Genomic DNA, 13,509 nt, shown 5'->3' on the forward strand with positions numbered 1-13,509 from the left:
CTTGTGTGTCGCAGTGACCTCATACAGGTACCCTGATCTCTTAAATAGGGAGACCTACTACTGACCCCTCCCCCTGGGGGCAAAATCCAGTCAGGTAGCTAGCTGCCTGGCGGTTCTCCTTAGCCATAGTGCCTTTTCTTTTTCTTTTTTTTCTTTTGCTTTTTTTTTATTTATTTATTAAGGATTTCTGCCTTCCCCCCTCATCCGCCTCCCATTTCCCTCCCCCTCCCCCGATCAAGTCACCCTCTCTCATCTGCTGAAGAGCAATCTGGATTCCCTGACCTGTGGGAAGCCCAAGGACCGCCCACCTCTATCCAGGTCTCCAAAGGTGAGCATCCAAACTGCCTAGGCTCCCACAAAGCCAGTACATGCAGTAGGATCAAAAACCCACTGCGGTTGTTCCTGAGTTCTCAGTATTCCTCATTGTCCTCTATGTTCAGCTAGTCCGGATTTATTCCATGCTTTTTCAGACCCAGGCCAGCTGGCCTTGGTGAGTTCCCGATAGAACATCCCCATTGTCTCAGTGTGTGGGTGCACCCCTCGCGGTCCTGAGGTCCTTGCTCGTGCTCCGTCTCCTTCTGCTCCTGATTTGGACCTTGAGATTTCTGTCCCGTGCTCCTCTGTCTCTGTCTCCTTTCATCACCTGATGAAGGTTAATATTCATGAGGATGACTATGTGTTTGTCTTTGGGTTCACCTTCTTACTTAGCTTCTCTAGGAACATGCATTATAAGCTCATTGTCCTTTATTTATGGCTAGAAACCAAATATGAGTGAGTACATCCCATGTTCCTCTTTTTGGGTCTGGCTTACCTCACTCAGGATAGTGTTTTTTCTGAATGCTTCTCAAAGCGCTGGCCTCCGACCACGAGCAAGCTCTGGAAATGACTTTTGCTGAGAGATCCCGGGTGCCTGCCTCCAGCGTTTGCTTTGCAGGCTCCTGGAAACAACTGCATGTTTTACTCAGCTCACTATTTTTGCAGCCAGTTTCTAAGTCCCAGATGACGCGTATTAAATGGGTTTCTGAGGCGTGTGTGCCGCCTGTTTATGAGCCATGTTGGAAAACAGCCTTTCAGGGGGAAGGTTCCCCGTTTAACGCGTGGGTAAGTGTTTCAGGGTATCTGGGATTTTCGTGGTCAGACAGCAGGAGGTAGGTGTTTGACCTGCTTTGGGTTTGAAAGCATTAATTCCCCCTGAAGATGGGAATCAAATCCCCAGAGCTGAGGGCGTTTCCTCAATGCCAGGACTAAGAGGAGTGGGGTCAGACTTTGCATTGCATCTAGTAACCTCTGAGCATCTCCCGCCACAAATCCTCTCTGTCAAGCAACTCACCTCCCACTGCCTGGAGAATTTATTCTTCCTTGTCTTCTAGATCAGAGAGAGGAAATTTGCAAATTCCCTCAAGCTCACATCCATGAACGTTTCCAGTGAGACATGGTCAGGAAACAGGCACCTCCCATGTCTTTAGAGAAGCTCGTTTAAAGAGAAGAAAAACAGATTCTCAAGACAGAAAATGGTTTGGGAGTCATTCACTCCAGGCTCCTGGACATCCTCTGATGCAGCCGGCAGAGGCCAGGAAGAACACACCTCCTGATTCACTGGAAACTGGAAGCATGGGCTCATGCAGAGAGAAGATTCATCACGTAAGCCAACTCCCTCATTGAACCTCTCCAGAAGCTTAAAACGGTTCCTCTTAAATACGGTGTATGTAGGATGTTTGAGTATATTCTTTTATTATTATTGTCACCATTTATTTACCTTGTGTGTTTTCCTGTGTGTGTGTGCACGCACGCACGCACGCACGCACGCACAAATATCACAGAGTCAATCAGTTTTCTCTTGACACCAGTGGATCCTGGGATTTGAACTCACGTTGTCAAGCTTGGTGGCAGCTCCCATTACCCATAAAACTATTTCCTCAATGGAACCTCGCAGAAAAGGGGGAGGAAGGTTTGAAGGGGTTGAGGACACCACAAGAACACAGCCCACAGAATCAACCAAGCAGGGCTCGTAGGGGCTCACAGAGACTGAAGCCACAAGCACAGAGCCCATATGGCTCTGAGCTAGGTCCTCAGCATATACCTTATGATTGTGTAGCTTGGTGTTCTTGTAGGTGTCCCAGTAATGGGAGTGGAGGGAGGGGTGTCTCTGACTCTTTCCCCTGAGCATGGGACTCTTCCTCCTACTGGGTCCCCATGTGCAGCCATGATATGAGGGTTTGTGTCCAGTCTTATTATTTCTTGTTAGGTCATTTTTGGAGGATATCCCTGGGAGGCCTGTTTTCTTCTTTTTTTCTTTTCTTTTTAAAAGGAAACAGAGGAGGAGTAGTTGATCTGGGGAAGAGGGGAGTTGGGGCAGGGGAGGGACTAATAGGAATGAAAGGAGGGGAAACTGCAGTTGGGATATAATGTATGAGAGAAAACTAAATGTTAAAAAAATGAGCAAGAGACAAAAACAGTCTCTTTGAGCCTTTAAGTGGATTCTACTCCTAAGCCTTCTAGCCCTTACACGATGCTTGTGACGTGTCTGTGGTCTACTATTGCCGTCTGATTTCTATAACACAAGTCTTTTGACGCTTCATTTCAATATTTGATTCTAAACCAAGGTCAAGCAACGACCCATTGGCCAGTCGCTTATTTTGTATTGTCCACTATCTAAAAATTATCTTCAGTTTTGTAAATTACTGGAAAAGATAGAAAATAGAAGTAGTTCCAGATTTGCCTGTATTTGGGGATATGATGATCACTGGGTCAATTATCTTGTTGGTATCAAATATTTTTATTTATTTTCTTTTTTTTCTTTTTACAGTTCTTTTGGACATTGAATGATTTATAATGATTTTTCAGGAAAGACTTTTTTAATTAAATCATAATTATGTCATTTTTTTCTTTACTGTTCTCCTTATAAACACCGCCTTTCAAATACTGGCCTCTTTTTCTTAATGGTTATTGTTTTACACACACACATCCCTCCTTAAGTATATAAATACAATCTTCTCAGTCCATTTAATGTTGCTTGTTGCTTATATGTGTATGCTCTCAAGGCTGACCACTTGAGATTGGATAACCAAGCAGTGTGCTGATCATTGAAAGCTTATTTTGCCCACTCTTAGCATTTTTTAGTTTGTTTTTTTTTGTCTAGGGGTGCCCCCCTGAGATTTTGTCCTTCCAATTTACAGTGTCTATCGGCATTATATTCCTTCAAATTTTATTTCGACAGCCATATTGTTGAGGTATCATGCAGAAGCCTCCCAGGAGACTCACAACAGATTTCCTGGTCCAATGGTCCTTGTGGTCTTCCTTGCCCTCTGCTGCCGTGTTCTCTGAGGTTCAGGAGTGTGTCACAGATACATTAATAGGATGAACACCCTATACTCACCTTTTGAAAGCTGCGGTTTTCTATAATGGCTTCCATCTATTGAGGGGAGAGAACTACACTTATCTGTAGTATAGGAATAAATATTTAGACTGCAGTTAGCTGTGACATTGGTTGATGAGGTGTCAGTAGTAGGTTCTCCTCTAGTTCCATGGCCTCACTAGCCTCGGTAGTTGGTTAAATTCTAGTACCAAGCATACTTTTTTCTCTTCAACTGACTTTTTATCCTAGTTTCTTGGTTGCTGCCAAGGTGTGAGTGCCACTAATGCCCCTTTAGGAGTATCTTGAAGGCCTTCTCATTATCATGGGTCACACGTATCACAGATAAATAGCATCATTGTTTGTGTCTGCCCCTTGGTTGCTTTCCACTGCATCTTCCGTTATGAAAGCTAACTCTCAGTGAGGAGCCTTAGGTCAGATCCAGCAGAGATCCTCTGGTTCCAATTACATGGTATCTTCAACAACAGTTTTTTCTTCTTCTTTTCTTTCTATTTCTGGAATGAGACATCACGATCAAGGCAACTTATAAAAGAAAGAGTTAACTGGGGGCTTGGAGTTCCAGAGGATGAGTCCATGGTTATTATGATAGCCTGGGGGAATAGCAGCAGGCAGGTGGACATGGTGCGGGAGCAGGAGCTGAGAGTTTATATCTGGAAATGCACCATTAGAGAGAGAGAATGGGAATAGCGGGGTTATAAAAAGCATGAGTAGCTTTGGGGAGGGAAGCTATTTAAACCTCAAAGCCCACTCCCAGTGACATACCTTCTCCAGAAAGGCCATGCCTTCCCAGCCTTCCCTATCAGATCCATTAACTTAGGATCAAGTATTCAAATATATTAGCCAATAGGGTCCATTCTCACTGAAACTACCACAATTCTCCCTACACACCCCATTTCCCCGTTTAAATTATTTGAATTCTGCTCTTCCTCTCTCAAATGCCTACCTTCAGATGGTCATTTTTCTAAGAAAAAAAAGTTTTCTAGTTCTGGTGGTTACTTCAGGTTATATACTTGCACCTGAAGATTTGGAACTAGGTACTGCAGATGAGAGAGGATTTGTGATACTTGTCTTTCTGGGTCTGGGCTAACTCACTCAATATGATCTTTTCTAGTTCTACCCATCCACCTCCAAAATTCACGATTTCATTTTCTTTATCTCTTGTAGGAGGGATGCGGGTCCTTGTAGTCATCGAGACCCCCACAGTTGTTGCATAATATTTCATAGTGAACACATTTATATTATTCATTCCTCAACTAAAGGACACTTGCATTATTTCCATTTTCTAGCTATTGTGAATGGAGCAGGAAGGAACATGGCTGAGCAAGTATCTGTGGAGACCTTAGGGCACACGCCAAGGAGTGGTATAACTGGGTCGTGGGATAGGTTTTGTTTGCTTGTTATTGTTTTTGAGCATGTTCCACGCTGATTTCCAGAAGGACTACCAGCTTGCAAACCCAGCAACAGTGCATTCGTTTCTCTCCTTTTCCACATTATTGTCCACATTTGTTCCTGGTTGTTTCGCTGATTTTAGCCATTTTTCACATAGTAAGATGAAATCTCAAAACTGTTTTGATTTTCATTTCCCTGTTGTTAAAGCTAATGAACACTTTTCAGTATATTTCTTAGCCATTTCTGTTTCTTCTTTTGAGAAAGGTCTAGTCAATCAATAATCCATTTTTGAGTGTTATTTTTGTTGTTTGTTTGTTTTGTTCTATCTTTTTAGTGGTCTATGTAATCTGGAAATTAATCCTCTGTCTGATGTATAACTGGCAAAGCTTCCCTTCCATTCTGTGGGCTTCCTCTTCACCGAATTGACTGCTTCTTTAGCTTTGCAGAAGTTTTTTAGTTTTATGTGATTCCACTTGTAAATTTTTGGCCTTAAATTCCTGCAGAAACAGAAAGTTTGTTTCTACACCTCTATTATGTAGGGTACAGCCTGTATTTCCTTCTATTAGTTTCAGTGTTTAGGGTTTCACATTCATGTCTTTGATCCATTTGGAATTAGTTATATAAGGGTCTAACTTCATTCTTCTACATGCAGACATCCAGTTTGCCTAGCACCATTTGTTATTTTAGATTTTTTTGTCAAATATTAGATTCTTTTTACATGTACTCGTTTGGTTCTTCTGTTTTGTTCCGTTCATCTGTATGTCTGCTTTGTTGGAGTGTAATATTGTTTTTATTATGAAGGCTCTGTAATATATCGTGAAGCCTAAATTTCCTCAGAGCCATTCTTTATGGTCAGGATTGCTTTGACTATCCTGTATCTTTTGTAGTTCCAAATGATTTCTGGGATAGCTTTTACCCTCCATTTCTGTAAATAATGAGATGAGAATTTTGACTGGAATTGCATCAAATCTATAAATAGCTTTTGGGCAAAATGATAATTACCACAATAGTAATTCTACCAATCCACAAGCATGGGAGATCTTTCCATCTTCTAGTATATTTCTATATATCTTTCTTCAGAGATTTAATATTTTCATTGTAGAGGCCTTTCACCTTTATTGTAGGGGCTTGGTTAAGTTTATTTCTACCTATTTTATTTTCTTTGAGGCTGTTATGAAGTGGAATGTGTCCATGATATTTTTCTTTGTGTTTATTATTGGTTTATAGAATAGTTACTGTATTTTGTAAGCAGATTCTACATCGTGCATGCTATTTCACTGAATTTCCTTGTTTCTAGGTTTTATAAAGCAAACTTTCTCTGTCTGATTGATTGACTCTGAGGTAGTCTGGCAGGATTTTTCAATACTAGTGTCCTTCTTTAATAGCATACAAGGCTTTCCAAACTTAGCGGTATGTCCTCTGGCTAAAGTCTAAGTAACCAGCCACTGGCTGTTAGAGTTTGTGTTGGCACTTCACAGTTTTAGAGGACTAGTCACCGAAAGTTCATGGTTTTTATAGGCTCTGTGCAACAGCATACGGAATCAATCACTCAAGACTCTTTTCTCCTAAGGATTCAGGGGAAGAAAAAAGGAATGTGTGTTTCCTCTTGACCTCCTGTGACCTTCACACATGTCACTACTGAGATGCAGTCATATGGCTCTGACAGGGATGCTGTTCTGTTTCCTTGTATCCACATTTCTGTGGTACTTTATTTTAAAACTTGTAACCGTGTTTACAAACTTCTGAGTTGAAGCCCCCGTTTCTTTACCCTCTTGTTTCTCTTTAAACACTGGCGAGAAATCTCTCTTTGAGATCAAAGCACAAGACCTATTTTTAATAAAGCTAGATGGTCTATTAGAATGACTTTATTTGGCAAGAGATTCTCTTTCCCCTAAAAAGTGTTTTCTACATTTAGTGTAAAGATACCAACGCCTTTCAATGATGTTCGTTTAGCAAGGATATTGGTTTGAAGTGACAGAAACCAATTTAAATCAGAGAAAATGGGGGGAATGGTATTAGAACATATCATACAAATAAAGACCTAAGCAGCTGACAGGTCCCTCTGTAGTTATTTAGTGCACTTGCCTCGCATGTGAGAACTCTGAGGTTTAATCTCCAAAACTGCAAAAATAAAAGAGTCAAAATTAATGCAAAAACAACCCAAGAAGCCATAACCTGGGAGATTAGGATGATAATTTAAGAAAACTCTCTCCTCTGCCTCTTTGACTGCCTCCGTCTTAACTCTATTTTTCATATAGTAGACACATATGAACAGGCCTATGCCAGCGTTATATCTCCTAATACTTCTCACCTAATTTTATATCATGAAATGGAGGGTTAAAAGCTGATTAGATTTGAGACACCATCCAGATGCTAGACCAATCTCTATGTCTACATTAAGGGGAATAAAGAATGGGCCATGCTTAGATTCTACTGAACCTTTTCACCTATTCTATCCTGCCTGTGGGTGAGGAGCCTTTAAAGTAATCTGTGCTACACACAGAAAACAATTCTGTTCTTGACTCAGAGGCAGTGAGAATAAGATAGGAGGTAAGGTTTCAGTTGGAGTAAGATGGAGGTAGGGTTTCTTTACTTATTTTGTATAGAACTTTGTATATGGTTTATTTATCTCATATTCCTATCAATATACAATGACATAAATTCAAGCTAGACCTAAAGTTTCTGTGTTCCTTTTTTCTTTTTTTAAATTTATTTATTTATTTATAATTATTGATCTCTACATTTTTCTCTGATCCCCTCCCTGCCTTTCCCCTCCCTCCTTCAACCCTCCCCCAAAGTCCCCATGCTCCCTCAGGAGATCTTGTCTTTTTATACTTCCTACTTCCCATGTATCTATGTAAGTCTCTCTTAGTGTCTGCATTGTTGTGTAAATTCTCTGGGACTGTGGTTTGTAGGCTAGATTTCTTTGCTTTATGTTTAAAAACCACCTATGAGTGAGTAGATGTGATAATTGTCTTTCTGTGTCTGGGTTACCTCACTCAAAATAATGTTTTCTAGCTCCATCCATTTTCTTGCAAAATTCAAGCTGTCATTATATTTTTCTGCTGTATAATACTCTATTGTATAAATGTACCACATTTTTCTTATCCATTCTTTGGTAGCGGGGCATTTAGATTGTTTCCAGGTTCTGGCTATGACAAACAAAGCTGCTATGAACATAGTTGAGCACATGTCCTTGTGGCACGATTGGGCATCCTTTGGATATATACCCAAAAGTGGTACTATTGGGTCTTGGGGAAGGTTGTTTCCTAATTTTCTGAGAAATCGCCACACTGACATCCAAAGGAGTTGTACCAGCTTGCATTCCCACCAGCAATGCAGAAGTCTTCCCTTTTCCCCACAACCTCTCCTTTATTATTATTATTATTATTATTATTATTATTGTGGATACTTTTGTTTTGGGTCAGGATCTCAGTGGGGGACCCAGTTTGGCCTTGAACTCAAGATCTTCTGTCTCAGCTTCCTGAAAACTGGGAGCACAGCCCTGTGCCTCCATGGCTTAAGCTTGATTATTGGTTTTGTCTTTAAATGTATACTTTCCCACCTTCAGACCCTGCACCCCTCTGTCATACCTACACATCCAGAAGAACACTTTGACCAGTGACATAAAGTAAAATATATTAATGCTATAATTGGGACAGAAACAGCGCTTGACATTTGGAGTAAAGAGAGATCATCTGTGACACTTACGAAGACTGGAAGGCTGTATAGGACTTCAACTGGGAGCAATGGGGGAGAGGAGGACAGGAGCCGGGAGGTCATTTCAAGCAAAGAGTTGTGCAGGTTGAGGTTAGAGGGCAGGTGGAAGAGTTGCAACAAGAGTTTTGGGAGCCAGGAGTGACTGAGCTTTGCTAAGGCCTCTAAAGACCAGAGGATCAGGATGTGTACATTCCTTCCTGTCTTTGGGAGACTCAGTCTCATTCCCTTATCATTCTTGTTGAGGATTTGTTTTTCCTCATTAAATTTCAAGCTCCTGGAACCATCAGGGGAGGAGACCCCATTAAGGAGAGTCAGCTTGCACTGACGTTTTAAGTCTTTATAAGTCATATGAACCGTCCATCAGTCTCAGAGAAATGCCTTTCCCTGGCAGCTGTACTGCAGTACACTTTAAGGCAACGCTTCCAGTCTGTCCCAGGCAAAGCTGAAGACGTCTGAAGTCCAGGCCATTCTTCTTCTGTATAATAGTTCCTCCTAAGCCTTCCTTTCCCAAAGACCTCTTCTGTCTTCATGTAACTCTTCCTCTCATACTCACTACAGCTATTTAAAACAGGAACGACTTTATCCGTCACTGATATTTGATGATGGATTGATAATTGCAATCTTAGCAAGCTCAGTCACGAAGATATAACCTGACTTTCAAGTGTTTATTTCCTTCGTATTTCTTTATCAGCAGCATGCAATAAAAGACCTTCGTGCTAAAAGAAACTCCAGATTTTAACTATTTTGCAGGGGTATTTTAGATGGTGGTTCTAAAGAGGAAGAAAAAAAGAGGGGGAGATTAAAATAAGGAAGACTGTAAGGTCAGAGAAAATACAGATGAGGCAAAGAAGGCATAATAAATATCAGATAGTATGCCGAAGTGCTAATAAACATTTGTCGAGTAAATGAATGCCGAACGAACAGACGGATGGATGATGCATTTAGAAAACAGTTATTTTTTTCTCCTTACAACTACATAGCAAGGTAATTGGAGGTAAGAAATAAGTACGACTTATATTTTTATTCTGTGACACCTAGGATATAATGCCCTTCTCACTACTAAGCAGAGGTATAATTATTAGGTGCAGATTGAGAAGCCAAGTTTATAGTTAGCAAATCCTAACAATGTATGTTTCAGATTCATAGATCATCCATAAATACAACAAATAAGAAAGCCCCAACGCTCATCCATTTACTTCTGTGCCTTTCCTGGCTCTGTCATTTAGCTGTGCCACATCAACTACTGTTCTGTTCCTTCCTCATTGCTAAGTTCTTACAATTTTATAAGGAATTCTGTTTGTGTTTTACAAAATACTGAAGATTTCTGAAAGTTTTCCAGAAGCTATCTAGGAGGGAGTAAGAGATAAAGGCGCCCACTGCTGAAGGCCACTGCTCCTCCACCTGTGGCAGCCCTGCTTTTACCTCTTTCAGGGCTCTGGTATTATGTACAAGCAACCATTTGCATACTAGCCTGTGCTATGGTGCAATATCATGTAAATTACCCCATTTTATCTTATTAAAAGGCATTGAAACATCATTCCACTTTATCACAAGAAAGGTCTTCTTCCCCCAGCCCCAGACAGGATCTCTCTGTGTAGTCCTAGCTATCCTGGAACTCATTCTGTAGGCCAGACTGGCATCGAACTCACAGAGATCTGCCTGCCTCTGCCTCCTGAGTGCTGGGATTAAAGGTGTGTGTTATTAGTGCCCAGTTCCTGAGTATAGTTTCACTTGGTAAAGGGAAAATCTCGAACACAGGTGCACTTTAACTCTTATTTAAGATGTTTTTATCATGTAGTACATCACAATTAAACAGTTTTAAAGTTAGGAAACCAAAACAATACCATTTTGAAGCATTTTCTGGAGGGTTTCCACAATTTTTATTGAAATGAAGATAAATTTAGACATCTTCTTGAATTTATTATTAGTGTATCCGAGTGTTTCTCAAAGTAGTTGTAAAATTCTCAAACAGTACCTAAAAGTATTTATTGAATTGACAGCTATTAAACTAAATTTCTGGAAAGTCCCTTTTTCCCTAATTAGGCAGGAGAATCATTCTTTTTTTGTGGGGTTCTGAGAAGGAAGAATTTTTAAATTAATGATTCTTCTGCTATGCTGTAACTTCAATATAAGGAGTGCCTTTTTTTTTAATGCTAAGCAGAAGTGGATAAGAACAATTTCGTGGCCCTGTCTATTGGCTCTGCTAAGCCCAACATAGCAAAGGCATGTTCACAGCCTCTGCAAACCAGGCTTACTGCCCCAGCTCCAGGGATGCAGTGGGTATATGTTGTCATTAAGCAACTTGTAGCACTCTGCTTCCAAATACCAATAAAGTGCTCAGCCTCCTGAAAGAGCCATAGTTAATGCTGCCAACACAAATGCCATTTCTTAAAGAAGCCACTCAGTTTTTGCTGCTAATGCTGAGTCAGGAAGCTTTTTCCTAAAGGATCACACCTCTGTTTGCCTCTAGCAAACAAAGCCCACCTGAGAAAATGCTGCAACCAAGAAGCCATGCTTAAACCTGTTCTTTTGTGTCTAGAATTTCTTCCCAAGCTCTCTCAGGTTTTATGTGGATAAAGTTGGCTCACCTTGGCACCATATTATAGAATGGAGCCTGCTCGTTCATTTCCCAGCCACCCAGTCCTGAATAATCACACAGAAACTACATTAATTACGACACTCTTTGGCCTATTATCTTAGGCATATTCCTGGCTAACTCTTATATATTAAATTAAGCCATTCTATTAATCTGTGTATCATCACGAGGCTGTGACTTACTGGTAGTAATGTTCTAGTGTCCTTTATCTTCATCAGCTACATGACGACAACCTGACTCCTCTCTCTCTCTCTCTCTCTCTCTCTCTCTCTCTCTCTCTCTCTCTCTCTCTCTCCCTCTCCATATATGATATATACAATAACTTGTAGCACTCTGCTTGGCAATATTCTGTCCTGCCATAGGCAAAAGCAGCTTTATTCAATAATTAATAAAAGCAACACATATACAGAAGGACATCCCACATCAGACAAATTAGGAGGAGATAAAAGGATTATGTCATATGAACTCTAAGTGTTTTCAAAATTGATTGATGCATCACACCAGGGGAAAATAAGGTCTGTCCAAGAGTAACTTATATAGGTGTGATCATGTGTGGTCATGCTAAATATGGTTCATCAGATATTTCTGATGTATATCAAGTTTTTACATTCTAGCTTATGCAACTTATTTTGGCCAATGTTTTATGTAGATTGATTTAGGGCTAAGCATTTAATTGGAAGTCATTCCAGTGCTCTCTCTGCACATGACATAACGGTCTCTAAGACAAATATGGTGACTACTTAATGTACTACTTATGTGGCTATCAGAGGTCCCTGGTAACATTGATGAGTAGGCATTTGTCCAGCATGAATGAGAAATAAGCCTCTGTGGTTTTACTATTTGAGGCTCATTCAGTTAGTCAGCATTATCTGATACACAGTGTTAAAGAAGGCTGCAGGAGAGCTGCCTTCCTCTTCTAAGAAAACCGGAAACATGCAAAGATGAGATCTCAACCCAACATCAAGAGAATGACTGAGGCATTCTTTTCCAAAAAGAAAGAAGCAAACAAAACCCCCACACTCACTCCCCAGACACTCGTGGATATTTACATACTGACTGGGAGGCTGAAATAATCATTTTAATTGCAAGGATATGTCTTTTATTCTCTCATCTTGAAGTTTTTAAATGACATGTGTCATATTTGTTTAAAAGCAAGACCTAAGTTTAGAAATAATTCATATAATGTTTCTCACATGAATTAAAAACTTTGAAATATTTCCACAAAGATTTATTTTCAACTTTAAAAGAAATGCAGAAGAAAGAAAATTCTACAGAACTTCTTGTCTCTCCATCCCATTTACGGTCTTCAAATACACAGATATTATCCTTCAGCTCCACCCCACCCCCAGGTAATTTTGATTTCTTTTAATACATTTGATGTGAGAAGCTGTCCTAATGGATGATTAAAGTGGTGAAGTCTCTTCTGAGAATGGCAGAGGAATTTCCTCCTAGAATGTTCCACAAGGCTTATCTGTCCACTCATCCCAGAACTTGCCTGTCAGCTGAGTTTTATCTCCTGCTTCTGCTTTTCCAGCAATACTGGTACAATCCCTGTTGAACTGAGGTTTGGATATGTTCCTTTTAAAAAGACAAACAGCATGTTACCAGTGAATCAGGATGGGTCCCCAAATAAGGGGAAGGGGTAAAGCCATATAAGAATTCTGCATGATCCCATTAATATTGACCATAAAACTTTCTTCTTCTTACATTTTATACTTCTTTCCTATCCTTTAGTCTTACTAGAAAATATGTCTGCAATAGTCTTATATCCATCCTCCAATTAATAATGTAGCCACCTCAACTTCAATTTGACAAAATAAGTGAAAAGAAATAACTTATTTGATTGGTATTGCTTGGAATTTTTAAAATACAAATGCCAAGTCTTTTGTCTATTTTACAGTCTTCAAAAAGTATGGTAGCTACACATAATTACACATAATTACTCAATAAACTTTAATAATTTTTCAACTTATTTTTAGAAATAAAATTCTTGAAACAATAGTGATCAAATATAGCTTTATTTTAAAGTGTATTTCTGCCCTTAAAAATGATTTCTTTCATTTTTGAGATTATAATATAATTACATTGTTTTCCATCCATTCTTTTTCCTCTCTCTAAAGAGTCCCACATGCTGCTCACAGCTCCTGAACCTAGGGCTCAGGCACCATTGCAGAGAAGGGGAGGAAAAATTGTAGGATGCAGAACAAGCAGTTTGCTGTGAGACTGTGTCTCCTGGGGATTTCAGAAGCTACACATATAAAGTCTCACCAACATGACTGTCTAAGCTTCAGGTGAACAAGGACAATATCAACAGAGATGCTGAAGTGAATGAGGGGAAGCCCAGGAGGCCTTCATCCTGTTGAGAAGATCTGCAGGCAACCAATGGTGCTGGAAGTGAGAAAAAGAGAACACCAACTGGCTATCTAATCGA

General features: G+C 40.0%; 1 long non-coding RNA gene across 1 annotated transcript in view; it reads left to right on the forward strand.

Annotated features, from left to right (window-relative positions):
- Window positions 1–1,382: 1,382 nt before the first annotated feature.
- The window catches only part of LOC142848904 (uncharacterized), a 36,169-nt gene continuing 24,042 nt past the window's right edge, over window positions 1,383–13,509 (forward strand). The window contains exon 1 of the long non-coding RNA XR_012910485.1: window positions 1,383–1,641. This is a non-coding gene — a long non-coding RNA (uncharacterized LOC142848904). The remainder of the gene's footprint in view (window positions 1,642–13,509) is intronic.

The sequence above is a fragment of the Microtus pennsylvanicus genome, chromosome 4 (assembly GCF_037038515.1).
Source record: "Microtus pennsylvanicus isolate mMicPen1 chromosome 4, mMicPen1.hap1, whole genome shotgun sequence".
NCBI classification, from domain to species: Eukaryota; Metazoa; Chordata; class Mammalia; order Rodentia; family Cricetidae; genus Microtus; species Microtus pennsylvanicus.